The 12,044-nt window shown below is 49.6% G+C and overlaps 1 pseudogene; it reads right to left on the bottom strand.

The window, feature by feature from the left end:
- Window positions 1-2,242: 2,242 nt before the first annotated feature.
- LOC123148739 (probable xyloglucan endotransglucosylase/hydrolase protein 23) lies at window positions 2,243-3,637 on the bottom strand (annotated as a pseudogene).
- Between the last annotated feature and the right edge of the window lie 8,407 nt (window positions 3,638-12,044).

Here is a 12,044-nt window from a genome sequence, read left to right as displayed (position 1 = left end):
ACCACACATCATAAGCAGAGCAGAGCATAACAAAGTATCAACTACTTAACAACATAGTTTAGATAACATAGTACCACACATCATAACGATAGTTCAAACAATTCAACGCGTAAACCATAAAGCAGACTCAATAGTACTTAGGAAGGACGTGCCCCGGCCCTAGTCCCTGGCGGCGAAGCTTCGTCATGCTTCTCGCACTTGTTGACCACCTCAATGTCATCGTCATCGAAGATGATGACTTTGAGCGTGTCGACAGTCAGGAGCTTGAACGTCACCATGTAGCCAATCTTGATCTAATGAATGGCGGCGAAGGTGGCCCAACCTTGATCCAGGGTCATCCTGCCGTCCAACATCTTCACCGTCATCCTCTAGGAGCAGCCGATTTTGTTCCTCAGCTTGAACTCCGTCGGCACTGCGGCGAAGTGCTTGGTGAAGTCTAGGGGCATGAGGATGCACTCAAGATTCGGTGTCAGGATGACCTTGCAGAAGTGAGTTGGGCCACCCTCCTCGTGGTAGTGGTCGTAGTTGCGGTGCTTGCTGCTGGGGGGCTCCTCCATGCGCTCGTCGTCGCCAACCGTTGGCGTCTTCGGTTCTTCCTCGGCGGTGGGCGGCAGCACCACCTCGGGCATTAGATGAACCACCTCCTTGCCCTTCTTGTCAATGGCCGGGAGCACCTCCAGGCCCATCTCATTGCTCTCCTCGAAATGCACCCAATTCATGGAGTCAGGCACAACACGGAGTTCATGGCTTATTGAAGAGCACGTAGTTAAACGACATGATTGTCACTCTTCCTCCTCTCCATCGCGCCTATATGTACTCACCCTAACCACCACTACTTACCCACCTCCCTCTTCTCTCACTATCAACCTTCCTCTTCTCCATCGCCATGAGCTCCAGCTCCAGCTCCAACGCCAACCCCTTCCCTTGGGGTATTGGCTGGAGGGCCTTCTTCCTCGGGTGGTCGGCTGGTGACCGCACCAAGTTCGAGAACACCATGGAGGTGTGCCCGAACTTCAGCTCCATGCTTGACATGCAGAAGAAATCTGATGCAGTGCTCATGAGGGCCACTTCACAAGAGTTGAAGACGCTGATTCCTAAGCCAGCGAAAGGTGCGATGGCAGTCGACATCATTCGCTGGGCCAAGAATTAGGCCGTCTCCGACGACGCTAAACAGAGGAAGAAGTGATCCAAGTACAAGAACTACTGGGCTCCTAATGACCGCCGTGCTGCAACGTACAGCTGGGAGGCGGCAATCGTGCCGCCGACGGTCATCGGTGGGGAGCCTAAGGAGGAGGAAGAACCGGTGCAGATGCCAGTGACGGCGCCGGAGCCAGGCCATCGTACCTGGCAGATCGACCTCAATTCCGCTGAGAACGACGATGACCCGCCGCCCTGCACGGCGATGGACAAGAAGATGAAGGCCAGCCACTCGACCCGCCGCTCCGCACGCCTCAACGGCCGCCGCTCCGCATATCTCAACGGCCGCCGCGGTTAGCCAGTGTATGTTGTGTACCCCCAATCCCCCAATTCCCCTTCAACTCCATCCGCATCTATCTCTATTCCGAACTTGCATGAACTAGTATGAACCCGTATGAACTAGTATGAACTGCCATGCTTATCTACCTCTATTCCCCATTCCCCTCTCCGCCGTGGATCGAATCTACCGCCGGATCGAACACGAAAAAGTAGTGCATGACGAACAGAAAAGTGCTTACCGCCATTGCCGCGGGCCAGGTGATGATCCGCTCGCCAGTGATGGAGTCCGGTGGTCTTCTTGCTCTCCTTTGATCCGCCGCCGCCGGTGTGAGTTGGGAGAGTGGGAAGAGGGAGCGGTGAGGCTAATAACTGTCGACGCTTCGGGAAGCAACGCGGCTTCTCGAGCGTGGCGGCGCGCGTGCAGCCGCCGCCGCCCACGTGCACCGCTCGGGCCTGGCTCTGGAGAAGCTGCCGATTCGAGCGTTCCCAGGGAGCCAGGCCCAGGAGTGCTTTAAACAACGTGCCATGCAGACTCAACAATGTATGCAGCCAATCAAACAATCTGTTTTCTTCCCGCATATGTCTGGTTGGGCCTCACGCAGACAACCAAACACGCTCTATCAGATCCGACATACGTTTCGAGTGACCTGGGTGAATTATCCAAGAAGCTGCTGGTCAAGGGCTCAAGATGAGTTGACCACACAGTAAACGTACCACCAACGAATAATCCGCGGCGAAGTAGAAGAGGGAGCAATAAACACATGAATAAGAGGACAATCCACAAGACGAGGCATATATATTACACACGAATTGAACGTGACAAGGAGCAAACCCAAGAAATAATCTACCACACCGGTCCTTATTTATCATACAGTACAGACGCCCCCATCTTCCCTATCTCCGGTCATCTTACGCTGGCGATCGACGTATACACGGACGACGGTCCAATGCTAGCTTGCTGGATGGACATGTGGACTACATGGAGCACTCGGCGGGGACGCCCTTGGCGACGCGTTTGGGGTCGGTGCAATAGTTGTAGATCATGTAGTTGCTCTGCACCCACCGCATCCGCTGCTGCCGAGTCAGGTCCAGCTCCTGGTTGTACCACTCGCCGGCCGCGCCGGTGCCGGGGGCGACCTCCGTGCCCACGCTGGCGCCGCAGCGCGGCCGGCCGCCCACGGTCACCACGCACGCGTCGGCCTTGAAGCCGCGGTAGGAAGCGGAGAATGGCGCGTGGGACCAGTCCGTCTTGATGCGGCCGCCCTGCGTGGCCCAGTCGTCGGCGTTCCAGAGGCTGGAGTAGAGGCGCATAGGCTGGTTCTTGGGGAAGGCGATCCCCTTTCCCTCAAGGTTCTTGAAGTCCCTGATCGGCATATCATCCACCATGAAGCTGCATTATTCACACCAATTTGATCGGTCAGTCCATGTGCTGCAGTACCTAGATGGCCGGCGTTCTTGAAGCAAAAAAGAAGGTTGAGCAATGGCGATGGACCAACTTACATGATGTGCTTTGGGTTCTAGAGGATGGAGTAGGTGTGGAAGTCATTGGTGGGATCGAACCAAAGGCGGAACTGCTGCTCCCGTTGGCCCTGCCCCTGCGTGAACACGTTGGTGTGCAGCGTGTAGGGCTCGCCGGTGACGTTGCCCAGGAACTCGAAGTTGATCTCGTCGTGCGTCGGCCCCTGCGACGACAGCTGCACATTCATACGCCAAACCAAACCCAGTTAGGCAAGCGTGTCATCCGATCGAGAAGAAGCAGAGGAATGAATGGATGTTGGGCCGCTTACGTAGTAGGCGGTGACGGTGCCGGCGGAGTTGCCGGGGACGGGCTTGAGCTGCATATCGATCTTGCCGAAGAGGTACTCGTGCTTGGATTGGAACCCGGAGCCGGAGACCTTGTCCAGCCCCAGCGTGAGGAGCTGGCCATTGTTCGTGATCTTCCCTCGCCCGTCGCCCCAGGTGATGTCGAACTCGTCGTCGAAGCTCGCCGCCGCCAGGGCACACGAGGCGAGCAGGATGGCCAGTACCGAAACCGCCATGTGAGCCATGCGTTTCGTGCTCCCAAAACTAAGCTCACTCCCAGTTACTAGAAGAAGGTTAACGAGGAGGAGAGCTGGATGGAAGCTTGTGTTTGTGTGAGTGGAACGAGCAGGGCATGAGGGGTTTATATAGGGATTTGGAGTTGAGCGTGGCGTGCCCGATGGATGGATGGATGGTTCTGCGAACTGGCCGGAGAGGAGTGTAATGCGTGTGAGTTGGCGCCAGAGGAGAGGAGACAGGGCGGGCAGGACGGCCCTGTACGTAGCGCGTGATGGACAATGAGAAGGTTGGCGCGGAGATGCCACAGGCAGACAGCCTCGCGTACGTACAGTAACACATTAAAATCGATCGAGACGTGCAGCAGATTTCTGGATGCAACGGCGTTTGAGCTGGCCCTGTGTTTTGCAGGCAAATTGCATGGCACTTCCAAGCACTTAAGCAGGGGGTGGATGATCAGCCTTTTCTTCTTCCCTCCGGTATGTGAAGTTTCTAGAACCGTGGAGGACGTGTTGGTTCTGTCACTCTGTGTGCCGGCTTCACAAACCGTGACTATTTTTCAGTCTGGCGGTATTTTGTTATTTTCTAGGTACCAACACATGGTGGTTTCATTCCTCATGCGCTTCCACATTTTTTGCATTTATTGGCAAGTGCCTCTTTCATGAGAAACTATCAAGTGTAGAAACTTAATTCACTTTAAATATAGATAAGTGCTTGTATTTTTTAATTTGGGTTAGTTGAGTTTTGTGTCTATTGATTGCTGCTTCAAGATTCGTGCTCCTTTTTTTATCAAATTTTGTGTTTTTTTTGGGCTAAATATTTTGCACTGGTCGCTTTTTTGGGTCAGTCGATTCCTTAATGGGCTGATCCTCATTACCCATTTATTCATGTGCCCTCCTCTCTCTAGCCCACCAAGGTGCATCATCCTTTTCTTCTCTATCTCTGTTATAAAAGTTGTTGTTTATGGGTAAATTGTGTGCAAATTTTGTCTTATTTTCTATTTTCCTTTTTTTGGTAATACCAATGCCACTAATTCATTATTCCTTAAAAAGCTTCATTTTTTATTTTTATTTTAGTATATTACTATACAAGATTTTATGTTATGTTATGTTACACATAGTTGGGTAATATTATTTCCCTTTCCAAATTTGTGTTTTCTTCATTTAGCGTTAATCCACTCTCATGATTCATTTTGCCTTACAAAACATTTTGCTCCACTAATGCGAAGAATCATTAGTCTAGAGAAACACACACATTCACCGGTCACCACGCACAAGCAAGGTACGTGAACCAATTCACCGTCTGTGCACATCCAATCGAGCTGCACCTCCACAAATGCGTCCTTTCTGCCTTTGTTTCTCACCGTGCAGCTGAGATTCTGTTGGACACGGCAAAAACAGTGACTGGCCCAATTGGAACTTCAGGGGATTCCTTATTAGTCGGTTCCAAACCTAATCGCACGACATAGATTTTTCAGAGGAAACTGCATGCAAGTAAAAAAAAGATTTTTATAGTACATCGTACTACTGTTGGGACCAGGTAGTCTTGAATTATCTTGACCATTGATTAGCTGGGTAGTTTGGTCATTTGTTTGTTTCATTATATGTAAAATCTCTCGTCTGAGACCACCCTCGTGAGGCACTCGGAGGAAGCTCCTCTGACGTACGGCGCCTGCCGTTAGGCCACTGACAGGTGGGTCAAGTTTCAGTCGGGCCCATGAGTCAGCGATGGAACGGCACCCTGCCGCACGGCAGGGGATCCTCGTCCGAGGCACTCAGGCCTCGTCGTTGCCGTCGTCGGTCATCTGCGGCGACTGTCCAACAATCAATCACACTTCAGAGCTCACGCCATCCGTTGGCCCTAATGGCGTTGACGCTGGAGCTGCAGTCATTCTGGACACCATTGTCGCCGCTGCCGGCGACGAAGACGACACTGCAGCTCCTACGTTCCGCTTCTTTGCCGGGGTACGTTGTACGTCGGGTCTTCCGCCTACGTTCACGTTTGCAAGGAGTTCTGCTTCCTGTATCGGCAACTAAGCATCACTGGGAGCTCAACGGTTGTGACAACGGGATCATCTGACGTGTTCGGCCGAAATTAGATCGGCGTCCCTGCCCTGCTTTTGTGCAGCGGCTGCAGCTGCCGGTTTGATCCTCGAAAACGATCGTCCGATCACGTACTCGTACTGGTGCATCTGGGCATGATCAATCAACAAAGGAAGGTAGCTTGGCTAGCTTTGTATACGGTGATTTCCTCGGTGCCAAAAGTACTGCCCGGCAAGGGTCGATCCACTACCTACGCCGGAAGCGCATGAATGGCGTCCGGTTAGAACAGGAGAAGAAAACACAGGAGCTTCTGCAAGTAGAGTTTTGGTATTTGTTTTGTACGTAGGGTTCAGCTGGGACCTGAGGCCAACTCCACCGCGCGACCCTATCATGTTCGCCTCCGTCTGTTTGAGGTAAAATGGACAAACGAGACGGCCCAGTGCGCCTTTTGTTCGCTTTGTGTCCGCTTTCGATCCATCCCGGGCCCAAGTTTGCGCCGGTTTTGGGGTGAAACGGACAGTGCGCGGACGGGCGGGACGCGCGCGCTTGTCCTCCCCTGGCCCGCCTGTCGGTGGGAGAAACCAAAACCCACCCACGCCCATTTCCCGCCATTTCCTCCAAACCCTTCCACGTCCCTCCCGCCGCCCCTCTCTCCCCCGGCCATGGCCGACGCCCCGCCGAGTTCCGGCAGCCTGGCCGTCGATCCGCCCACAAAGGTGAAGAAGAAGGCGCCAAGGAAGCCGCGGTCGGAGTGCACGCAGGAGGAGATCGTCAAGTTGGACGCGGAATCGGCGAAGAGGAGGGAACGAAGAGCGGCCGTCAAGGTCAATGCCGCCGCGGCCAAGTTCGCCGCCCAACGCGAGGAGCTGGAGGCCGCGCGGCAAAGGCAGCTCGACATCGAGGCCGACAACGTCAAGGCCGGGAAGAGGCAGCTCGACATCGATGCCACGAACGCCGCCACCAAGGAGGTGGCCCTTGCGATCATGAGCGTGGACTTGTCGAATATGAGCGACAAGACGAGGGTCTGGTTCGAGGCCAAGCAGAAGGAGATGCTCGAAGCCGAAGGCCTGAACTAGGTCGTCCGATCGGCCGTGGCCGTTCTTTTTGGAGGCTGGCATGGGTGCCGCCCGTCCGCTGGGCCGCTGGCTGTGTACCGGCGAGAAAACATTCATTTTGGTGGCCGGCTGTGTTGCCGGCGAGGACAACTAATCATTTTGGAGGCTGACTGTGTTGCCGGCTGCTGGCTGATGCCGGCAATGGACATGTAGACCGCTGGCTCTGTTGCCGGCGTGATGATCCGGGGCCGCTGGCCCGAACTAGGGCTTGGCATTTGAAACGTTGCTACTGGTTTTTCAAATAGATGCGGACAGGATTGGGCAAATGGATGCGGCCACACGCTGGGCGCATGGCCACCGCATCTCAGAACACGCCCGAATACGACCCCAAATCGCTATCCAAACAGACAGAATCCGGACAAAACGAACGTCTGTTTAAGGTCGCAAGGTGAAGTTGGCCTGACGGATCATTACGAAGGGAGGCCATTGTCCTTTCCTCTGTCGCGCTTCGTGTCGCCTTGCGGTCAGTGGCCGTGCGCCCATGCCCTGCACTGACCGACCTCCCTTCATCTTACACGTACCGTATAGGTGTGGCTATGCATGCACCGTAGTCCATTCATTCATGGATAGGTCTTTTCATCGGACAATCACCCCGACGGTGAGCGAAACTAGATCTGTATTATTACGGAGAGTATCATGTACTGGTATTATATATATATGATACTAGTGTATGATACTATATCCGTAATGCTTAGTTTTATATATTGATATTATAAATGATTATATTTATTACTTCATTCATTTTTAAATATAAGTCTTTTTAGACATTTTATAAATAGACTAAAACATACGGATGTATGTAGACATATTTTAGAGTATAAATTTATTTATTTTACTTCGTATGTAGTCACTTGTTAAAATATCTGAAAAGACTTATATTTTGGAACGGAGGGAATATCATGCATGACATGAAGTAACACATCATTTAATATGATACGGTATCATGATATGATATTCAACCACCTCTTTCTTCATTTAATTTTATGTCATCTCATTAAATTGCTTATTTGGTATGCATGATACTACTTAGGCTGATCACAATGGGGAGGAACTTAGGAGTAACATCACACACTCCAATACAACTTTGCTTATGTGGCACATATTTAATGAAGAGAGAGGTGCTTGTGGTAACTAGCTAAGTTACCGGAACATCACACACTCCAAGAAACAATGAGTCTATAACCTAATAAATACATCGTTGCATGACACTACATAGATGTTCCTACCCACTATGGAGGTAGTAATATAGTCTAGGGAAGTGTGTAAGTTACTAGCTTATGTTCTTGCCCATTGTGACCAGCCTTACGATACTTTCATTACGGGCAGCCTTATGTCAAGATGTAAAGGAAAAACAAATTCATATGACGTTGTTCCAAATTAGAGCAGAAAGCAGCATACAGGTGATGAACGTACGTACGAGGAGGCAATAGATTACACACGAAATGATCGTGATCACGATTAGAAGAACTGGGCGTAAATGACATAGAAGAATCTACCACCGACTACTTTACACATCTCCCCGTTACCAATCATTATTGATATCGGTTTATATAGACACATTAGTAGAAAATAGGGCATTGGTTCGAGCCTGCCAAGCCAATTAGTCTCGGTTCAGTCACGACCCGGGACTCATGGGGGGCATACATCCCGGTTCGTGCGCCCAGGGGCTCGGCCGGGCCTCGGGAGGCATTTGTCCCGGTTTATGTGGACCCATTTGTCTCGGTTCTAGGCACGAACCGGGACCAATGAGCATCGCTCCTGGCCCACAGCCATTAGTCCCGATTCGTGCCTAGAACCGGTACATAAGGGGGGCCTTTAGTCCCGGTTCCTGCCACAAACCGGAACAAATGAGTTGCCTATATATACCCTCTTGCCGGCGAGCAGAGCAGTCCACACTGCTCTGTTTTTTTGGCCGGCGAGGGGAGGGCATTTGGGTGCTCTAGCTCACCTCCTATGCACATAAGGTGTTCGATGAAATGCCCGAGCCACCCTAGTTAAGTTTTGTCCTCTCGAAGCTGGATCTCCGAGCTCCATATTCCCGAGATTTGTCTAGGTTTAGCGGTCTGTCACACCCCGTCTCCGTATTCACCGCCGTCGATCGCCCACGCCGATCTCGTCGCCGGCACCACCATGGTGAGCCTCTTGTTCTTATCTTCTTTCTGAAAGAAAAAAATAATCTTACTTTAGATAGATACGTGTTTGATTTTCTTACGTTTGACACACATAATTATATATAGTGCACGCGGATGAACCGGCAATGGATGTACTGTGACAAACACACCTCCGAGTACATTATGGGCGTGCATGAATTTTCGAAGTGGCTGAGGCAAACAAGCAGAATGGTTTTATGTGTTGTCCATGACCTAAATGTGGGAATACGATGTCTTACTCTAACCGGAAAATCCTGCACACTCACCTGCTTTACAACGGTTTCATGCCACATTATAATGTTTGGACGAGGCACGGAGAAATAGGGGTTATGATGGAAGACGTCGAAGTAGAAGAGGGCGATGACAACTATGTGCCCCTGAATACGGTGATGCTGCAACGGGGGGAGCTGCTGAAAATCAAGATGAACCAGATGATGTGCCCGATGATGCTGCAACGGGGGAAGCTGCTGAAGATTAAGAGGAACCAGACGATGTGCCCGATGATGATGATCTCCGCCGAGTCATTGTCGATGCAAAGACGCAATGCGAAAGTCAAAAGGATAAACTGAAGTTCGATCGCATGTTAGAGGATCACAAAAAAGGATTGTACCCCAATTGCGAAGATGGCAATACAAAGCTCGGTACCATACTGGAATTGCTGGAGTGGAAGACAGAGAATGCTGTGCCTGACAAAGGATTTGAGAAGCTACTGAAAATATTGAAGAAGAAGTTTCCAAAGGATAATGAATTGCCCAACAGTACGTACGTAGCAAAGAAGGTCGTATGCCCTCTAGGATTGGAGCTGCAGAAGATACATGCATGCCCTAATGACTGCATCCTCTACCACGGTGCGTACAAGGATTTGAACGCATGCCCGATATGCGGTGCATTGCGGTATAAGATCAGACGAGATGACCCTGGTGATGTTGACGGCGAGCCCCGCAGGAAGAGGGTTCCTGCGATGGTGATGTGGTATTGCTCCTATAATACCATGGTTGAAACGACTGTTCAGAAACAAATAGCATGCCAAGTTGATGCGATGACACAGTGAGGACCGTAAGAACGACGGGAAGTTGAGAGCATCCACTGACGGGTCGGAGTGGAGAAAAATCGAGAGAAAGTACCGGGCTGAGTTTGCAGGTGACCCAAGAAACGTATGGTTTGCTTTAAGCGCGGATGGCATTAATCCTTTCGGGGAGCAGAGCAGCAAGCACAACACCTGACCCATGACTCTATGTATGTATAACCTTCCTTCTTGGATGTGCATGAAGCGGAAGTTCATTATGATGTCAGTTCTCATCCAAGGCCCTAAGCAACCCGGCAACGACATTGATGTGTACCTAAGGCCATTAGTTGAAGAACTTTTATAGTTGTGGAATGGAAACGATGTATGTGTGTGGGATGAGCACAAACAGCAGGAATTTAACCTGCACGCGTTGTTGTTTGTAACCATCAACGATTGGCCCGCTCTCAGTAACCTTTCAGGACAGACAAACAACGGATACCACGCAAGCACGCATTGTTTAGCTGACACCGAAAGTATATACCTGGACAAATGCAGGAAGAATGTGTACCTGGGCCATCGTCGATTTCTTCCGACCAACCATCAATGTCGAAAGAAAGGCAAGCATTTCAAAGGCGAGGCAGATCACCGGAAGAAGCCCGCCATGCATACCGGTGATCACGTACTTGTTATGGTCAATGATTTACACGTAATTTTTGGAAAGGGTCCCGGCGGACAGGCGAAGAAAAAGTGAAGACTTTCTCTCCACAACTATTATGATGATACCATGCCAACTTTCAACCTTTTCGTAGTTCATTTAAAATATCTGTTGTAACAGACAAGTTTTTGTATGAAATCCTGATACTTCGAAAGAGATTGTCCATTTTGTACACGAAGTGCATCCAGTTTTTGCCGTAACCCTCTCAACTTTCTTGCACATGCTATGTGGATGAAATGATGATACCATGCCAACTTTCAACCTTTTCAAAGTTCATTTGAAATGCTTTTCAATTTCAAGGTCTTATAGCTCAAAATAATCAGTAAATGCATGAAAGATAACAAATGAAGTCAGAAAGGGTTGAAAATTGATGATGTGGCTTTGAATGGTGCATTTTGAACACACAAAAAGTCAGGAGTTCACAGAATTTTCATAAAGAATTTTTTTGTTACAAACTTTAATAGCAAAAAGAATTATCATAAAATAAATTAAATAAGTAATTAGAAACAAAATAATATAAACTTTAATAAAATACATATGTAGAAACAAAATAAAATAAACTTTAATAACATAAATAAAATTTATGAAACTAAAATTTTCAGAGTATTTTCTGTTCAAAACATTATAAGCAACCTCTAGTATTATTGAAACTAAAATTACATATAAAATTGATGCAACTAAAATTATCAAAGTATTTTCTGTTCAAAATCAATAAAAGCAAAAGGAATTTTCATAAAGAACATTTTTGTTAGAAACTTTAATAGCAAAAAGAATTATCATGAAGTAAAATAAGTAAGTAATTAGAAACAAAATAAAATAAAATAAATAAGTTTTTTATTGTAAGTAGAAGCAAAACAAAATAAATAAAGCAAAAAAGAAAACAAAAAAACAGGGGAAAATAAAAAATATGCCACCTACTGGGCCTCCACGACCTGAATACGACTAGAAACTCATCCATGGGCCAGGATTCAAGCTCGCAGAAGGCCCATTAGGCCCATCAGGCATACCAGTGACAATTAGGCCCGAAAGCCTACAATGGAGAGGAGCTCGAGAGGGGTGCAGCAGTGGGGCTTATAAACCAGTGCGCGCCCCTCTCAGCTAGCGAGGTGGAACAAAACATTTGGGCACGGGCAACACGAGGCCTTTGGTCCCGGTTGGTGCCACCAACTGGGGCTAAAGGGGGGCATTGGAACCGCTTCGTGGCACCAACCGGTACGAATGCCCCCCTTTGGTACCGGTTGGTGTCACCAACCAGAACCAAAGGTCGCCGTTTCCCGCCCTTTGGTCTGCCGAAAACTGACCTTCGGTCCCGGTTCGTGACACCAACCGGTACTAAAGGGGGGCATTGGTCCCGGTTTTTGCCATGAACCGGAACCAATGCTCTGGGTATATAAGCTGGACTTGTGAAAATTTCACAATTTCATCGTCAGTTGCCCCCCGCCCTCCGCCGCCCCCGAGGCGTCCCCCATCGTCGTCGCCCTCCGCCGCCCCCCGAGCCGCCCC

This window comes from Triticum aestivum, chromosome 7A (genome assembly GCF_018294505.1).
Source record: "Triticum aestivum cultivar Chinese Spring chromosome 7A, IWGSC CS RefSeq v2.1, whole genome shotgun sequence".
Classification (NCBI taxonomy): Eukaryota; Viridiplantae; Streptophyta; class Magnoliopsida; order Poales; family Poaceae; genus Triticum; species Triticum aestivum.
This window is presented reverse-complemented; position numbering and strand designations above follow the sequence as displayed.